At 45.2% G+C, this 15,560-nt stretch overlaps 1 protein-coding gene and 4 long non-coding RNA genes across 5 annotated transcripts in view; 3 read left to right on the top strand and 2 right to left on the bottom strand.

Annotated features, from left to right (window-relative positions):
* LOC132388617 (oocyte zinc finger protein XlCOF6-like) overlaps positions 1–15,560 on the bottom strand; it is a 288,409-nt gene that overhangs the window by 252,023 nt on the left and 20,826 nt on the right. The gene's annotated exons all lie outside the window — the stretch shown is intronic.
* On the top strand, positions 192–1,457 carry LOC132388619 (uncharacterized). The gene is made up of 2 exons (XR_009510286.1): positions 192–911; positions 1,190–1,457. It is a non-coding gene; the product is annotated as an uncharacterized LOC132388619 (long non-coding RNA).
* On the top strand, positions 2,561–3,826 carry LOC132388620 (uncharacterized). Its single transcript, XR_009510287.1, has 2 exons — positions 2,561–3,280; positions 3,559–3,826. It is a non-coding gene; the product is annotated as an uncharacterized LOC132388620 (long non-coding RNA).
* On the top strand, positions 4,930–6,195 carry LOC132388621 (uncharacterized). The gene is made up of 2 exons (XR_009510288.1): positions 4,930–5,649; positions 5,928–6,195. It is a non-coding gene; the product is annotated as an uncharacterized LOC132388621 (long non-coding RNA).
* On the bottom strand, positions 9,736–10,912 carry LOC132388614 (uncharacterized). The gene is made up of 2 exons (XR_009510284.1): positions 10,788–10,912; positions 9,736–10,211 (listed from the first exon to the last, which is right to left on the bottom strand). It is a non-coding gene; the product is annotated as an uncharacterized LOC132388614 (long non-coding RNA).

Consider the following 15,560-nt stretch of genomic DNA (forward strand, 5'->3'; position numbering starts at 1 on the left):
AGAACCACGCCAGCGCTCACCAGATAACAAAGAGCAGGCAGTCAAACGGTTCACGTCCTTACGGAAAACCCGGAAAAGGAAACCTGAGATACAGCAACGCACCCGATTGGCCCACGAGGTACTGTGCACCCTAATGGCAGAGGTCACAGCCATTATAAACGCACAATCATTCCTACCTATGTCTTCTGACCCAGAAAACCCCTTTATACTTTCGCCATCAACGCTCCTTACGCAGAAGGCAGGAGCACCTCCGCCACCAGGAGACTTTTCAGACAAAAAGCAATGGAGACAAGTCCAGGCTCTGGCAAATCAGTTCTGGCCTCGCTGGAGACAAAAATATCTACCTTTGTTGCAACAGAGACAAAAGTGGACAGAACCCCGAAGGAATCTTCAAGTTGAAGACTTAGTCCTGCTCAGGGACAAGCAAGCCGCTCGCAACAGCTGGCCAACGGCCAGAATCACTGTTACATTCCCTAGCGGGGATGGACATGTCAGGAAGATCGAATTGAAGACTACCGACCAAGGCGATGTGAAAAATTTACCAAGGGCCAGTTACAGAAGTTATTCTACTTCTACCCAATGACTGATTAAGAGACTAAGTTTTGTACTCTGCTCATTGTGACCTTACGAAGGTCAAGCGGGGAGTGTGCTGTCTTTACGACAGTTATTTAGTTTATAATATTTTCGCTTAGTAATTCATTCAATAGTATTTTCTAGTTAGAATTAGAAGTGTTTAAAGTATATTCATTGCATGTAAAATATATCGGCATGCGATGACGTCACATCCGGTTTCGCCGCGTCTTGTGGGAAAACACCGGTTTGAAATTAGCGCGAGGGTGGGGGCTTTCCACGAGGCTCACCTGAGCACAAGCAGTTTTGCAGGCATGAGAAATCACAGTGAGAGCAACGCTGTAAGTTAATAGATACTCGATATATTGAACTAAGATGTTAATGCTGACCCTGTTAGAGGTAACGACGGTAGATAATGTTTATGCTTTCGTTAGTTAAAGAGTCGCGGATAGTTTGCATGGAAGTGTATTTAAAGTAGTCAATGGAGCAGGTAAACTCTCCCTGTATACTGCACCTTAGTGTAATGTAGTTATAGTCACCTTTGCAAGTATTTACACTTGAAATGTGATATTAAGGAAGGAACAAATACTGTATCAATCTTGTATTGTTTTATCAACAGTTTTCACCATATGTTAATGTGAAGAGTGAACAGTAAATGGTTAATCTTACTGCGATCTGGTTCTTATTAACTGTGGTTTATCCGGACGTTAAATTCGGCGTTTCGTTACACCCGAAGGAGAACGTGACAGTGAAAAAGCGGCATTATCAGGTGTTTCAAGTGCTGCAATGTCAGCTCAATCCAGCATCAAGTCGACGCCGCCCAGCGACAAGGGCAGTAAACCGACATCAAGTAAGCCCACCCGGGCGTTATCAGGTGTTCCAAGTGCTGCAATGTCAGCTCGATCCGGGATCAAGTCGATGGCGCCCAGCGACAAGGGCAGTAGAACGACATCAAGTAAGTCCGCACAGGCAAGAGCCAAGGCAGAAGCCGCCAAGGTGCGACTGCATTACGCCAGACAAGAAGCAGTTTTGAAAATGAAACTGGCCACCAAAGAAGCCGAAAGGGCCGCCAGAGAAAAAGAAGAGGCTGCCAGACAAAGAGAAGAGGCCGCCAGAGAAGCCGAAACCCAGTTGGAAATGGCAAAAATATCGACAGAGTTGCATGTGCTGCAGCTAGAAAGAGAAAAAGAAGCTGCCATGGCGGAAGCAAAGTACATAGAAGAAGCTGAAGGGTCGCGTGATCTGACCGCAGTAAGATCTACTTTAGAAAGGACCAGACTGGAACGCACAAGCGACTATGTACAATCTCAAATAGACAGGCAGGCTCGTCTCCCCTCTCCATACGTATTCGATAACTTCCCCTGCTACGAGGAACCTCAGAGAGTCACGATTGCATCACATCCATACGAGGAAGGAAATTTACCCTCACGGCTCCGTGATGAAGTCAAGAATGAAAGAACCGTCAACGCTCCTTCACCCCCACAACAGGACGGCGGGGAGGGAGAGGTTCACTCCAGGACAACAATTGTCAGCTCGAACTGTACAGAAGTTTGCGGTCAAACTCAGTCAAGCCGTTCTTGTTCCGAGATCTGCCTCACTGAGGTGTACCCTAAAGAAGCACAACAAGACATTACCAAGCGTAAAGTAACCGACGAGACGCTAGGTCAGTCAGTTTTCGTTCAAACCGAGGACGGAAACAAACTTGCACAATCAGCTCAAGATACCATTTCTTTAAAACCCAAAGACACCAAGGTCTTCAGAGATGAAGCAAATAATGGGGTTGCCCCATTGCCAATCAGAGAACCACGCCAGCGCTCACCAGATAACAAAGAGCAGGCAGTCAAACGGTTCACGTCCTTACGGAAAACCCGGAAAAGGAAACCTGAGATACAGCAACGCACCCGATTGGCCCACGAGGTACTGTGCACCCTAATGGCAGAGGTCACAGCCATTATAAACGCACAATCATTCCTACCTATGTCTTCTGACCCAGAAAACCCCTTTATACTTTCGCCATCAACGCTCCTTACGCAGAAGGCAGGAGCACCTCCGCCACCAGGAGACTTTTCAGACAAAAAGCAATGGAGACAAGTCCAGGCTCTGGCAAATCAGTTCTGGCCTCGCTGGAGACAAAAATATCTACCTTTGTTGCAACAGAGACAAAAGTGGACAGAACCCCGAAGGAATCTTCAAGTTGAAGACTTAGTCCTGCTCAGGGACAAGCAAGCCGCTCGCAACAGCTGGCCAACGGCCAGAATCACTGTTACATTCCCTAGCGGGGATGGACATGTCAGGAAGATCGAATTGAAGACTACCGACCAAGGCGATGTGAAAAATTTACCAAGGGCCAGTTACAGAAGTTATTCTACTTCTACCCAATGACTGATTAAGAGACTAAGTTTTGTACTCTGCTCATTGTGACCTTACGAAGGTCAAGCGGGGAGTGTGCTGTCTTTACGACAGTTATTTAGTTTATAATATTTTCGCTTAGTAATTCATTCAATAGTATTTTCTAGTTAGAATTAGAAGTGTTTAAAGTATATTCATTGCATGTAAAATATATCGGCATGCGATGACGTCACATCCGGTTTCGCCGCGTCTTGTGGGAAAACACCGGTTTGAAATTAGCGCGAGGGTGGGGGCTTTCCACGAGGCTCACCTGAGCACAAGCAGTTTTGCAGGCATGAGAAATCACAGTGAGAGCAACGCTGTAAGTTAATAGATACTCGATATATTGAACTAAGATGTTAATGCTGACCCTGTTAGAGGTAACGACGGTAGATAATGTTTATGCTTTCGTTAGTTAAAGAGTCGCGGATAGTTTGCATGGAAGTGTATTTAAAGTAGTCAATGGAGCAGGTAAACTCTCCCTGTATACTGCACCTTAGTGTAATGTAGTTATAGTCACCTTTGCAAGTATTTACACTTGAAATGTGATATTAAGGAAGGAACAAATACTGTATCAATCTTGTATTGTTTTATCAACAGTTTTCACCATATGTTAATGTGAAGAGTGAACAGTAAATGGTTAATCTTACTGCGATCTGGTTCTTATTAACTGTGGTTTATCCGGACGTTAAATTCGGCGTTTCGTTACACCCGAAGGAGAACGTGACAGTGAAAAAGCGGCATTATCAGGTGTTTCAAGTGCTGCAATGTCAGCTCAATCCAGCATCAAGTCGACGCCGCCCAGCGACAAGGGCAGTAAACCGACATCAAGTAAGCCCACCCGGGCGTTATCAGGTGTTCCAAGTGCTGCAATGTCAGCTCGATCCGGGATCAAGTCGATGGCGCCCAGCGACAAGGGCAGTAGAACGACATCAAGTAAGTCCGCACAGGCAAGAGCCAAGGCAGAAGCCGCCAAGGTGCGACTGCATTACGCCAGACAAGAAGCAGTTTTGAAAATGAAACTGGCCACCAAAGAAGCCGAAAGGGCCGCCAGAGAAAAAGAAGAGGCTGCCAGACAAAGAGAAGAGGCCGCCAGAGAAGCCGAAACCCAGTTGGAAATGGCAAAAATATCGACAGAGTTGCATGTGCTGCAGCTAGAAAGAGAAAAAGAAGCTGCCATGGCGGAAGCAAAGTACATAGAAGAAGCTGAAGGGTCGCGTGATCTGACCGCAGTAAGATCTACTTTAGAAAGGACCAGACTGGAACGCACAAGCGACTATGTACAATCTCAAATAGACAGGCAGGCTCGTCTCCCCTCTCCATACGTATTCGATAACTTCCCCTGCTACGAGGAACCTCAGAGAGTCACGATTGCATCACATCCATACGAGGAAGGAAATTTACCCTCACGGCTCCGTGATGAAGTCAAGAATGAAAGAACCGTCAACGCTCCTTCACCCCCACAACAGGACGGCGGGGAGGGAGAGGTTCACTCCAGGACAACAATTGTCAGCTCGAACTGTACAGAAGTTTGCGGTCAAACTCAGTCAAGCCGTTCTTGTTCCGAGATCTGCCTCACTGAGGTGTACCCTAAAGAAGCACAACAAGACATTACCAAGCGTAAAGTAACCGACGAGACGCTAGGTCAGTCAGTTTTCGTTCAAACCGAGGACGGAAACAAACTTGCACAATCAGCTCAAGATACCATTTCTTTAAAACCCAAAGACACCAAGGTCTTCAGAGATGAAGCAAATAATGGGGTTGCCCCATTGCCAATCAGAGAACCACGCCAGCGCTCACCAGATAACAAAGAGCAGGCAGTCAAACGGTTCACGTCCTTACGGAAAACCCGGAAAAGGAAACCTGAGATACAGCAACGCACCCGATTGGCCCACGAGGTACTGTGCACCCTAATGGCAGAGGTCACAGCCATTATAAACGCACAATCATTCCTACCTATGTCTTCTGACCCAGAAAACCCCTTTATACTTTCGCCATCAACGCTCCTTACGCAGAAGGCAGGAGCACCTCCGCCACCAGGAGACTTTTCAGACAAAAAGCAATGGAGACAAGTCCAGGCTCTGGCAAATCAGTTCTGGCCTCGCTGGAGACAAAAATATCTACCTTTGTTGCAACAGAGACAAAAGTGGACAGAACCCCGAAGGAATCTTCAAGTTGAAGACTTAGTCCTGCTCAGGGACAAGCAAGCCGCTCGCAACAGCTGGCCAACGGCCAGAATCACTGTTACATTCCCTAGCGGGGATGGACATGTCAGGAAGATCGAATTGAAGACTACCGACCAAGGCGATGTGAAAAATTTACCAAGGGCCAGTTACAGAAGTTATTCTACTTCTACCCAATGACTGATTAAGAGACTAAGTTTTGTACTCTGCTCATTGTGACCTTACGAAGGTCAAGCGGGGAGTGTGCTGTCTTTACGACAGTTATTTAGTTTATAATATTTTCGCTTAGTAATTCATTCAATAGTATTTTCTAGTTAGAATTAGAAGTGTTTAAAGTATATTCATTGCATGTAAAATATATCGGCATGCGATGACGTCACATCCGGTTTCGCCGCGTCTTGTGGGAAAACACCGGTTTGAAATTAGCGCGAGGGTGGGGGCTTTCCACGAGGCTCACCTGAGCACAAGCAGTTTTGCAGGCATGAGAAATCACAGTGAGAGCAACGCTGTAAGTTAATAGATACTCGATATATTGAACTAAGATGTTAATGCTGACCCTGTTAGAGGTAACGACGGTAGATAATGTTTATGCTTTCGTTAGTTAAAGAGTCGCGGATAGTTTGCATGGAAGTGTATTTAAAGTAGTCAATGGAGCAGGTAAACTCTCCCTGTATACTGCACCTTAGTGTAATGTAGTTATAGTCACCTTTGCAAGTATTTACACTTGAAATGTGATATTAAGGAAGGAACAAATACTGTATCAATCTTGTATTGTTTTATCAACAGTTTTCACCATATGTTAATGTGAAGAGTGAACAGTAAATGGTTAATCTTACTGCGATCTGGTTCTTATTAACTGTGGTTTATCCGGACGTTAAATTCGGCGTTTCGTTACACCCGAAGGAGAACGTGACAGTGAAAAAGCGGCATTATCAGGTGTTTCAAGTGCTGCAATGTCAGCTCAATCCAGCATCAAGTCGACGCCGCCCAGCGACAAGGGCAGTAAACCGACATCAAGTAAGCCCACCCGGGCGTTATCAGGTGTTCCAAGTGCTGCAATGTCAGCTCGATCCGGGATCAAGTCGATGGCGCCCAGCGACAAGGGCAGTAGAACGACATCAAGTAAGTCCGCACAGGCAAGAGCCAAGGCAGAAGCCGCCAAGGTGCGACTGCATTACGCCAGACAAGAAGCAGTTTTGAAAATGAAACTGGCCACCAAAGAAGCCGAAAGGGCCGCCAGAGAAAAAGAAGAGGCTGCCAGACAAAGAGAAGAGGCCGCCAGAGAAGCCGAAACCCAGTTGGAAATGGCAAAAATATCGACAGAGTTGCATGTGCTGCAGCTAGAAAGAGAAAAAGAAGCTGCCATGGCGGAAGCAAAGTACATAGAAGAAGCTGAAGGGTCGCGTGATCTGACCGCAGTAAGATCTACTTTAGAAAGGACCAGACTGGAACGCACAAGCGACTATGTACAATCTCAAATAGACAGGCAGGCTCGTCTCCCCTCTCCATACGTATTCGATAACTTCCCCTGCTACGAGGAACCTCAGAGAGTCACGATTGCATCACATCCATACGAGGAAGGAAATTTACCCTCACGGCTCCGTGATGAAGTCAAGAATGAAAGAACCGTCAACGCTCCTTCACCCCCACAACAGGACGGCGGGGAGGGAGAGGTTCACTCCAGGACAACAATTGTCAGCTCGAACTGTACAGAAGTTTGCGGTCAAACTCAGTCAAGCCGTTCTTGTTCCGAGATCTGCCTCACTGAGGTGTACCCTAAAGAAGCACAACAAGACATTACCAAGCGTAAAGTAACCGACGAGACGCTAGGTCAGTCAGTTTTCGTTCAAACCGAGGACGGAAACAAACTTGCACAATCAGCTCAAGATACCATTTCTTTAAAACCCAAAGACACCAAGGTCTTCAGAGATGAAGCAAATAATGGGGTTGCCCCATTGCCAATCAGAGAACCACGCCAGCGCTCACCAGATAACAAAGAGCAGGCAGTCAAACGGTTCACGTCCTTACGGAAAACCCGGAAAAGGAAACCTGAGATACAGCAACGCACCCGATTGGCCCACGAGGTACTGTGCACCCTAATGGCAGAGGTCACAGCCATTATAAACGCACAATCATTCCTACCTGTGTCTTCTGACCCAGAAAACCCCTTTATACTTTCGCCATCAACGCTCCTTACGCAGAAGGCAGGAGCACCTCCGCCACCAGGAGACTTTTCAGACAAAAAGCAATGGAGACAAGTCCAGGCTCTGGCAAATCAGTTCTGGCCTCGCTGGAGACAAAAATATCTACCTTTGTTGCAACAGAGACAAAAGTGGACAGAACCCCGAAGGAATCTTCAAGTTGAAGACTTAGTCCTGCTCAGGGACAAGCAAGCCGCTCGCAACAGCTGGCCAACGGCCAGAATCACTGTTACATTCCCTAGCGGGGATGGACATGTCAGGAAGATCGAATTGAAGACTACCGACCAAGGCGATGTGAAAAATTTACCAAGGGCCAGTTACAGAAGTTATTCTACTTCTACCCAATGACTGATTAAGAGACTAAGTTTTGTACTCTGCTCATTGTGACCTTACGAAGGTCAAGCGGGGAGTGTGCTGTCTTTACGACAGTTATTTAGTTTATAATATTTTCGCTTAGTAATTCATTCAATAGTATTTTCTAGTTAGAATTAGAAGTGTTTAAAGTATATTCATTGCATGTAAAATATATCGGCATGCGATGACGTCACATCCGGTTTCGCCGCGTCTTGTGGGAAAACACCGGTTTGAAATTAGCGCGAGGGTGGGGGCTTTCCACGAGGCTCACCTGAGCACAAGCAGTTTTGCAGGCATGAGAAATCACAGTGAGAGCAACGCTGTAAGTTAATAGATACTCGATATATTGAACTAAGATGTTAATGCTGACCCTGTTAGAGGTAACGACGGTAGATAATGTTTATGCTTTCGTTAGTTAAAGAGTCGCGGATAGTTTGCATGGAAGTGTATTTAAAGTAGTCAATGGAGCAGGTAAACTCTCCCTGTATACTGCACCTTAGTGTAATGTAGTTATAGTCACCTTTGCAAGTATTTACACTTGAAATGTGATATTAAGGAAGGAACAAATACTGTATCAATCTTGTATTGTTTATCAACAGTTTTCACCATATGTTAATGTGAAGAGTGAACAGTAAATGGTTAATCTTACTGCGATCTGGTTCTTATTAACTGTGGTTTATCCGGACGTTAAATTCGGCGTTTCGTTACACCCGAAGGAGAACGTGACAACATCAGTTGGAGATGTTGGGATCCAGGGAACTGTAGAGAACAGGAACAAGCCCTTCTGCGCTGAACAAGATACCGAATGAGATTAAACTCTGATGACTGTACATGACCCATCTCCATTCACTCACTGCACACTCATGTACTTTGACTGAATATTTACCGTTATGGGAAGCTCGAGGTTATATCTTAAAAGATGGCAAACCAGTACGATCAGCCCCCATGTTGATGGAAATATTTGAGGAGGGAAGTGGAAACACTTATGAATTAGACAAAAATGTTAAGGATCATTTACAGACTTCTCCGGAAGGGAGCAGGAAGGCTGATGAGTTCCGCAAACTAGAATCAATCTGGGTGGTGAACGGGAATCCAGATGTAGAGGTAGCGATGACAGAGAAACCAGCAAACTGTACACATATGGACAGTCATGACACCTTAAGAGGGTCAGGAGTTAGCAAAGCTACAAAGAGGCGAAAAATCTGAAGAGTTTGGGAAATATCGAGGGATACAGGGACGGAATCGGATTGTACTTAATAATGATAAATTTGTGGTGCCAAAATGGCGAAAATAAAACAGGTGAGGTACTGGCACCATGACATTTGTGGGCATCAAGGATCAGAGAGAACTATGGAACAGTTGAAGAAACTGTGTTGGTGGCCGAAATTGCGATAAGATGTACAATGTTATTGTAAGGATTGTTTGATTTGTGCCCAGCGATAACATAGATAAATCGGCAAGAGAAGTAGTTGTAAGTGGTCCCGTAGAAGGACCACCTGTTAACATGCAGATTTATTTTGATGGTTCTTCGCCTCCATCCCCTGGAGGACTGAAATATATCCTCGAGATAGTGGATGCGGTCACCAAGTGGAGAAAGGTTTACACAACTAGATCATGAAAACCGCTGATGTTACAGCCAGGATTTTGTCCGACAGAGTTTTTCCCCGTTGGGGATTGCCAAGGACTCTCGAATCAGATCATGATCCCCGCTACACCCCAGAGGTGACACGAAATCTAATGAAACGTTAGGGGTAAAACGGAAGTTCCATATCCCCTATCCAGCACAATACAGAGCTATTGTTCAACGGATGAACAGAACTTTAAAGACAATGTTGTCTAAAATGGCTAAACGGCTCCTGGGTCAGTGTCTTAAACTACATTCTTAAGATAGTCCTCGGCAGAGAAGCATCCTCTCCTGCATTTACACGTTTTAAGTTGACGATCGGGAGAAAAATGAAAGGGTTAGTATTCCTGCTTGGCTACATTTATCACAGACCGAGTATGATACATTGGAAAGGACAAATGCAAGCAGCAATTAATTGACTCTTTTATGGAGGCTTATTATGATGCCGCCCATAATACATGATGGAAAAAACGGCAGAGCGAAGCTTGTTTCGAGGTGCGAGCAAAACCGCGGTCGTTGGAAATAGGACAGAAGGTTATGCTGTCATTGCATCTGCCGAGCCCCTTTACAATTTCCGGATTTGTCGGGACTGAGCCAGTCCATCAGTATATCGAATCCAGACCGCTCCAAACAAGTTGGGTTGGTATCATGTTAACCAACTCAAACCCCTTGGAGATAGTCAATGTCCTCTAGTAACTGAATTACAGAAAACCTATTGTCAATGGGATGCTCTGGTCCGAGATGAGATAATTCTCTTGGATTTACGTTTCAGACAATCGACGGATGATGGAGCAGTTGCCCCCTCAGTGAGTTGGGCGAATACTTCCATTTTATACCCGGAGGATCGAGACAGTTCACATCTCTGCACTCGCCCGGGCGAAAACGGAGACACTGGAAGAGAAAAACAGATGGGAGAACGTGTTTGTTGCGTGGTATTTTGGAAATAAAGTGGGCGATAATTTACCTGATATGAAAGGATTTTAACAAGGCGTTAAATTTTTCCATGGCAGGACCATTCATAATGTCATAAGGTTTGGCATCCAGGGAAAGTTCGCTGATGGATCCTGACCTGACGCCCACAGAAGGCCAAGGATAGTTGTGGCTGGAGCGTTTTCTCCCTGGATTTTGGTGACAGGTGTTCTGCAGAGATCTGTTCTGAGACCGCCAGCTATTTGTGTTTTTATGAACGATTTGGATGAGGAGGTGGAAGAGTGGTTTATTGTGTTTTCAATGATGTGGTGGTTGGTGGAATTATGGATAGTATAGAAGGTTGTCACAGATTACAACAGGACAGTGACAGGAAGCAGAGCAGCGCTGAGAAGTTACAGATGGAGATGAACCCGGAAAGGTACGAAGTGATTCTCTTTGGAAAGATGAATTTGAATTCAGAGGTGATACTTTCTAGGGTGAAACGAGGGCCGCACATTAGTATGTGTTCCAAAATGGAAACAGAAAGGTGAGACTTACTCCAATAAGCCGAGGGACGCTCATCGGTACGAAAACCACAATAGGCTCGGAGCGATGTACTGCATGAGCAGAAGGAAGTGTGAACGCATCCTGTGTTCTGCACTTTCGTATAGTGACACTCGGAAGGCAATATACCTGACAGTAAATCAGGAGGAAAAATATGACAACTTAAGGAGTACATCCAGATTGCAGGGTTGTGTCTAGTGGTGTCCCACAAGGATACGTTCCTGGACCTCTACTTTTTGTGATTTTTATTAACGACCTGGATGCGGGGGTAAAAGGTTGGGATGGTAAGTTTGCAGACGACACAAAGGTTGGTGGGGTTGTAGAGAGTGTAGAGGATTGTCGAAGATTGCAGGGAGACATTCATAGGATGCAGACGTGGGCTGAGAAGTGGCAGATGGAGTTCAACCCGGAGAAATGTGTGGTGGTACACTTTGGAAGGACAAACTCCAAGTCAGAGTACAAAATAAATGGCAGGATACTTGATAGTGTTGAGGAGCAGAGGGATCTGGAGGATAGAATTTAAGAGACGCGATTTAATGACGCAGCTCTATAAAACACGAGTTAGGCCACACTTGGAGTACTCTGTCCAGTTCTGGTCGCTTCACTATCGGAAGAATGCGGACACATTGGAAAGGGTACAGAGGAGATTTACTAGGATGCTGCCTGGTTTAGAGAGTATGGATTATGATCAGAGATTAAGGGAGCTAGGGCTTTACTCTTCAGAGAGAAGGGGGATGACAGGAGACATCAAAGAGGTGTAAATCTAGTTCCAAAATCTAGTGATTTGTGATAGATCATTACTCATCACTTGAAGAGAAAACTAAGGGGGAACTTCTTCATTCAGAGGCGGGGAGAGTGTGCCCGGAGCTGCAGAGCAAGTGGCAGGGACGATTGTAATCTTTATGAGAAGTTTGCTTAGGTCACTGGATGAGAAGCATACGGAGGGCTATGGTCCAGGTGGAAGTTGTTGGATCTCGGAAGATTAATGCTTTAGCACAGACTAGACTGGCCGAATGGCATTTTCCTGTGTTGTAGTGTTTTATGACTCTAATGCCTTCACAATCTCTTCAGCTACCTCTTTCTGAACTCTGCGGTGTCTTATCTACCTTTAGGCATTTCAGCTTCAAAAACACCTTCTCTCTTTGGTAAAAGCATGTATCCTCACTTCTGCCCCAGGTACTGCTGACTGTTTGGCATTTATGTAATAAATTTAATGACACAACTGTAGTGGGTGACTTCACTCTGCAGGAGGATTGGGAAAGTCAGTTTGGCGTGAGATCGCAAAAGAGGGGATGTATTGAAAGCTAACGAAATGGCTTTTTAGAGCAGCTGATGGTTGAGCCTACTCGGGGAACTGCTATCTTACATTGGGTGTTGTGTAATAACCCAGATCTTATTAGGCAGGTTAATGTAAAGGAACCATTAAAAGTCAGTGATCATAATATGATTGAAGTCCCACTACAATTTGTGAGGCAGAAGCACAGGTCACATGTGTAGTATCGCAATGGAATGAAAGTGAATTACAGAGGCGTGAGAGAGGTGATTCCCCAGGTGGATTGGAGGATGCTGGTGGAGATGACGTCAGAGCAGAAATGGCTGACGTTTCTGGGAATAGTTCATAATGTGCAGGATAGATATATTCCACAGACGTAGTTCTCAAACAGCGGGGCTGGGCTATCGTGCCTGACAAAGGAAGTTAAGGACTGTATAAAAGCATATAAGGTAGCAAAAGTGAGTAGTAGGTTGGATAACTGGGTAGCTTTTAATATCTAACAACAGGCAAATTTAAAATAAAAGCTATAAGGCGAAAGGTGAATTATGACAGCAAACTATACAATAATATCAACCAGTTATAAAATATACGAAAGGGAGGCGCGAGTTGATATTGGACCACTGGAAAATGATGCTCATGGGGTACAAATGGGGAAGAGATGGTAGATGAACTTGATAGGTACTTTGCATCCGTCTTGTCCGTGGAAGACACCACCAGTGTGCCAGAGATCCATGGGTGTCAGGGTACAGGAGTGAGTGCCATTGCTATCACAAAGGAAAACGTCTGAGGCAAACTCAGGTTCTTAAAGTGGATAAGTCACCTGGACCAGATGGACTACATCCCAGAGTCCTGAGAGAGGTTGCTGGAGAGATAACAGATGCATTGGTCATGACCCGTCAAGAATCACTTGATTCTGGCATGGTCCCAGAGGACAGGTAGATTGCAAATGCCAATCCACTCTTTGAGAAGGGAGTAAGGCGAATTAAAGTAAATTATAGTCCAATTAGCCTAACCTCAGTGGCTGAGAAAGTGTGGAGTCATGATAACAGATGAGGTTTTGGGGTACTAGGAGACTAATGATATAATGTCAAAGCCAGCATAGGTTCTGTACAGGGAAATCTTGCCTGACAAGTCTGTTACAGATCTTCGAGGAAGTCATAAGCAGGATGGACAAACGAGAGGCAGTGGATATCACTTACTTGGATTTTCAGAAAGCATCTGATAAGGTGTCACACATGAAACTGCTTAACAGGATAAAAGTCAGAAGTAATACAGGAAAGGATAGAGGACTGGCTGACAGCCAAGGGGCAGCGAGTGGGAATAAAAGGGGCCTTTTCTGGTTGGCCAGCAGTGACTTGTGGTCTTCAGGGGTTAGTATTCGGACCGCTACTTTTCACATAGTTTGTCAGTGACTTGGATAATGGAACTGATGGCTTTGTGACAAGGTTTGCGGATGATACAAAGATAGGTGGAGGTGATGGTAGTGCTGAGGAAGCAATACGATTGCAGCAGGACTCAGAGAAATTTGAAGAATGAGCAAGAAAGTGGCAGATGGAATACAATATTGGGAAAAGTACGATAGTGCATTTCGGCAAAAGGAACAATAGTGAACTGTTATCTGATTGGGGAGAAGGTTCAAGCCACAGAAGTACAGAAGGAAATGTGATGATGATGATGAGGTCGTCGACTCAGGACTGACTCAGGGCAGCGTCGGGCATTTTCATGCCTTACAAGGCGCGGATCGGAAGGTTGTGTGGGGCGCTGCTGCTCACACAGACATTTCACAGTATCTTTCTTTATTTTGTGAGGTCGAATTCCGAGCTCAACACTCAATCCGGCACGGATGGAAAGCGTACTCGGGAGAGGCCCGACTGTATTCGAACCCGGGGACCTCCGTTACGGAGTCCGGCGCTGACGTCACTACGCCACCAGGACCTTGGGCAAGACTCCCAGAAGATTAATTTACGGGTTGAGTCTGTGGTAAAGAAGGCAACTGCAATGCTGGCATTTATTTAAAGTGAAGTAGAATATATTAGCAAGGAGATAACGCTGTTGCTTTATAAGACACTACTCAGGCCACACGTCAGAACATAAGAAATGGGAGCAGGAGTCGGCCATTGGCCCATTGAGCCTGCCCCGCCATTCAATAAAATCATGGCTGAACTCAGCTCCATCTACCTGCCTTTTCCCTATGGCCTTTAATTCCCTTACTCTGCAAAAACCTATCTAACTGTATCTTAAATATACTTCGTGAGGAAGCCTCAACTGCATCCCTGGACAGAGAATTCCACAGATTCACCACTCTCTGGGAAAAATAGTTTCTCCTCATCTCCGTCCTAACTCTTCTCTCCTGAATCTTAAGGCAATGTCCCCAAGTTCTAGTCTCATCTACCAATGGAAACAACTTTCCTACTATCTTATCTATCCCTTTCAAAATTCTGGGTATTTCTATAAGATTCCCTCTCATTCTTCTGAACCCCAGAGAGAAAAGCCTCAGGCCCTCAATCTCTCCTCATAGGTTAACCCCCTCATCCCTGGAATCAAATTGGTTCACCTTCTCTGCATTGCCTCCAAAGCCAGTACTGTATATCCTTCCTCGAGTACGGAGACCAGAACTGGACACAGTACTCCAGGTGTGGCCTCACCTGTACCCTGTATAGTGGCAGCATTACCTCCCTGCTCTTGAACTCAATCCCTCTACCAATGAAGGCTAACATTCCGTTAGTTAGAGTATGCGGGACTTCTATCTTAGAAAATGTGTGTTATCATTGGAGAGAGTCCAGAGGATCTTCACGAAGACGATTCCGGGAATGAAGGGGTTAAGCATGAGAAGCGTTTGCCAGCTTTGGGCCTGTATTCCTGCACTGACTTATGTTTAGTAAATGTGGGTGGAGGGTGTTCAGAAGCTGCAGAAGGCTGTAAATCTCGTCACCTCCATCTTGGGTACGAGACTACAAAGTATCCAGGACATCTTCAGGAAGCGGTATCACAGAAAGGCAGCGTCCATTATAAAGGACCTTCAGCACCCAGGACATGCCCTTTCCTCACTGTTACCATCAGGTAGGAGATACAGAAGCCTGAAGGCGCACACTCAGTGATTCAGGAAAAGCTTCTTCCCCTCTTTCATCCGATTCCTGAATGGACTTTGAAAGCTTTGGACACTCAATATACAGTATTTCCGTTTTTACACATTTTAATAAACTATTCCTCACACATAATTGATTTACTTGTTGATTATTGTTTTAATTAGTTTATTATTATCTATGTCAGAATATGAATTGCTTTGAACTGCTGTTTGATTATTGTTTAAATTCATTTATTATTATTATCTATGCCAGAATATGTATTGCATTGAACTGCTGCTGCTGTCAACAAATTTCAAGCCAAATGCCTGAAGTAATAAACCTCATCCTGAATCTTGAATCTCACTGAAACCCACCGAATGTGGAAAAGTCCAGATAGGGTGGATGAGGAGAGGCCTTTTCCTATGGTGG

This window comes from Hypanus sabinus, unplaced genomic scaffold, assembly GCF_030144855.1.
Source record: "Hypanus sabinus isolate sHypSab1 unplaced genomic scaffold, sHypSab1.hap1 scaffold_367, whole genome shotgun sequence".
Classification (NCBI taxonomy): Eukaryota; Metazoa; Chordata; class Chondrichthyes; order Myliobatiformes; family Dasyatidae; genus Hypanus; species Hypanus sabinus.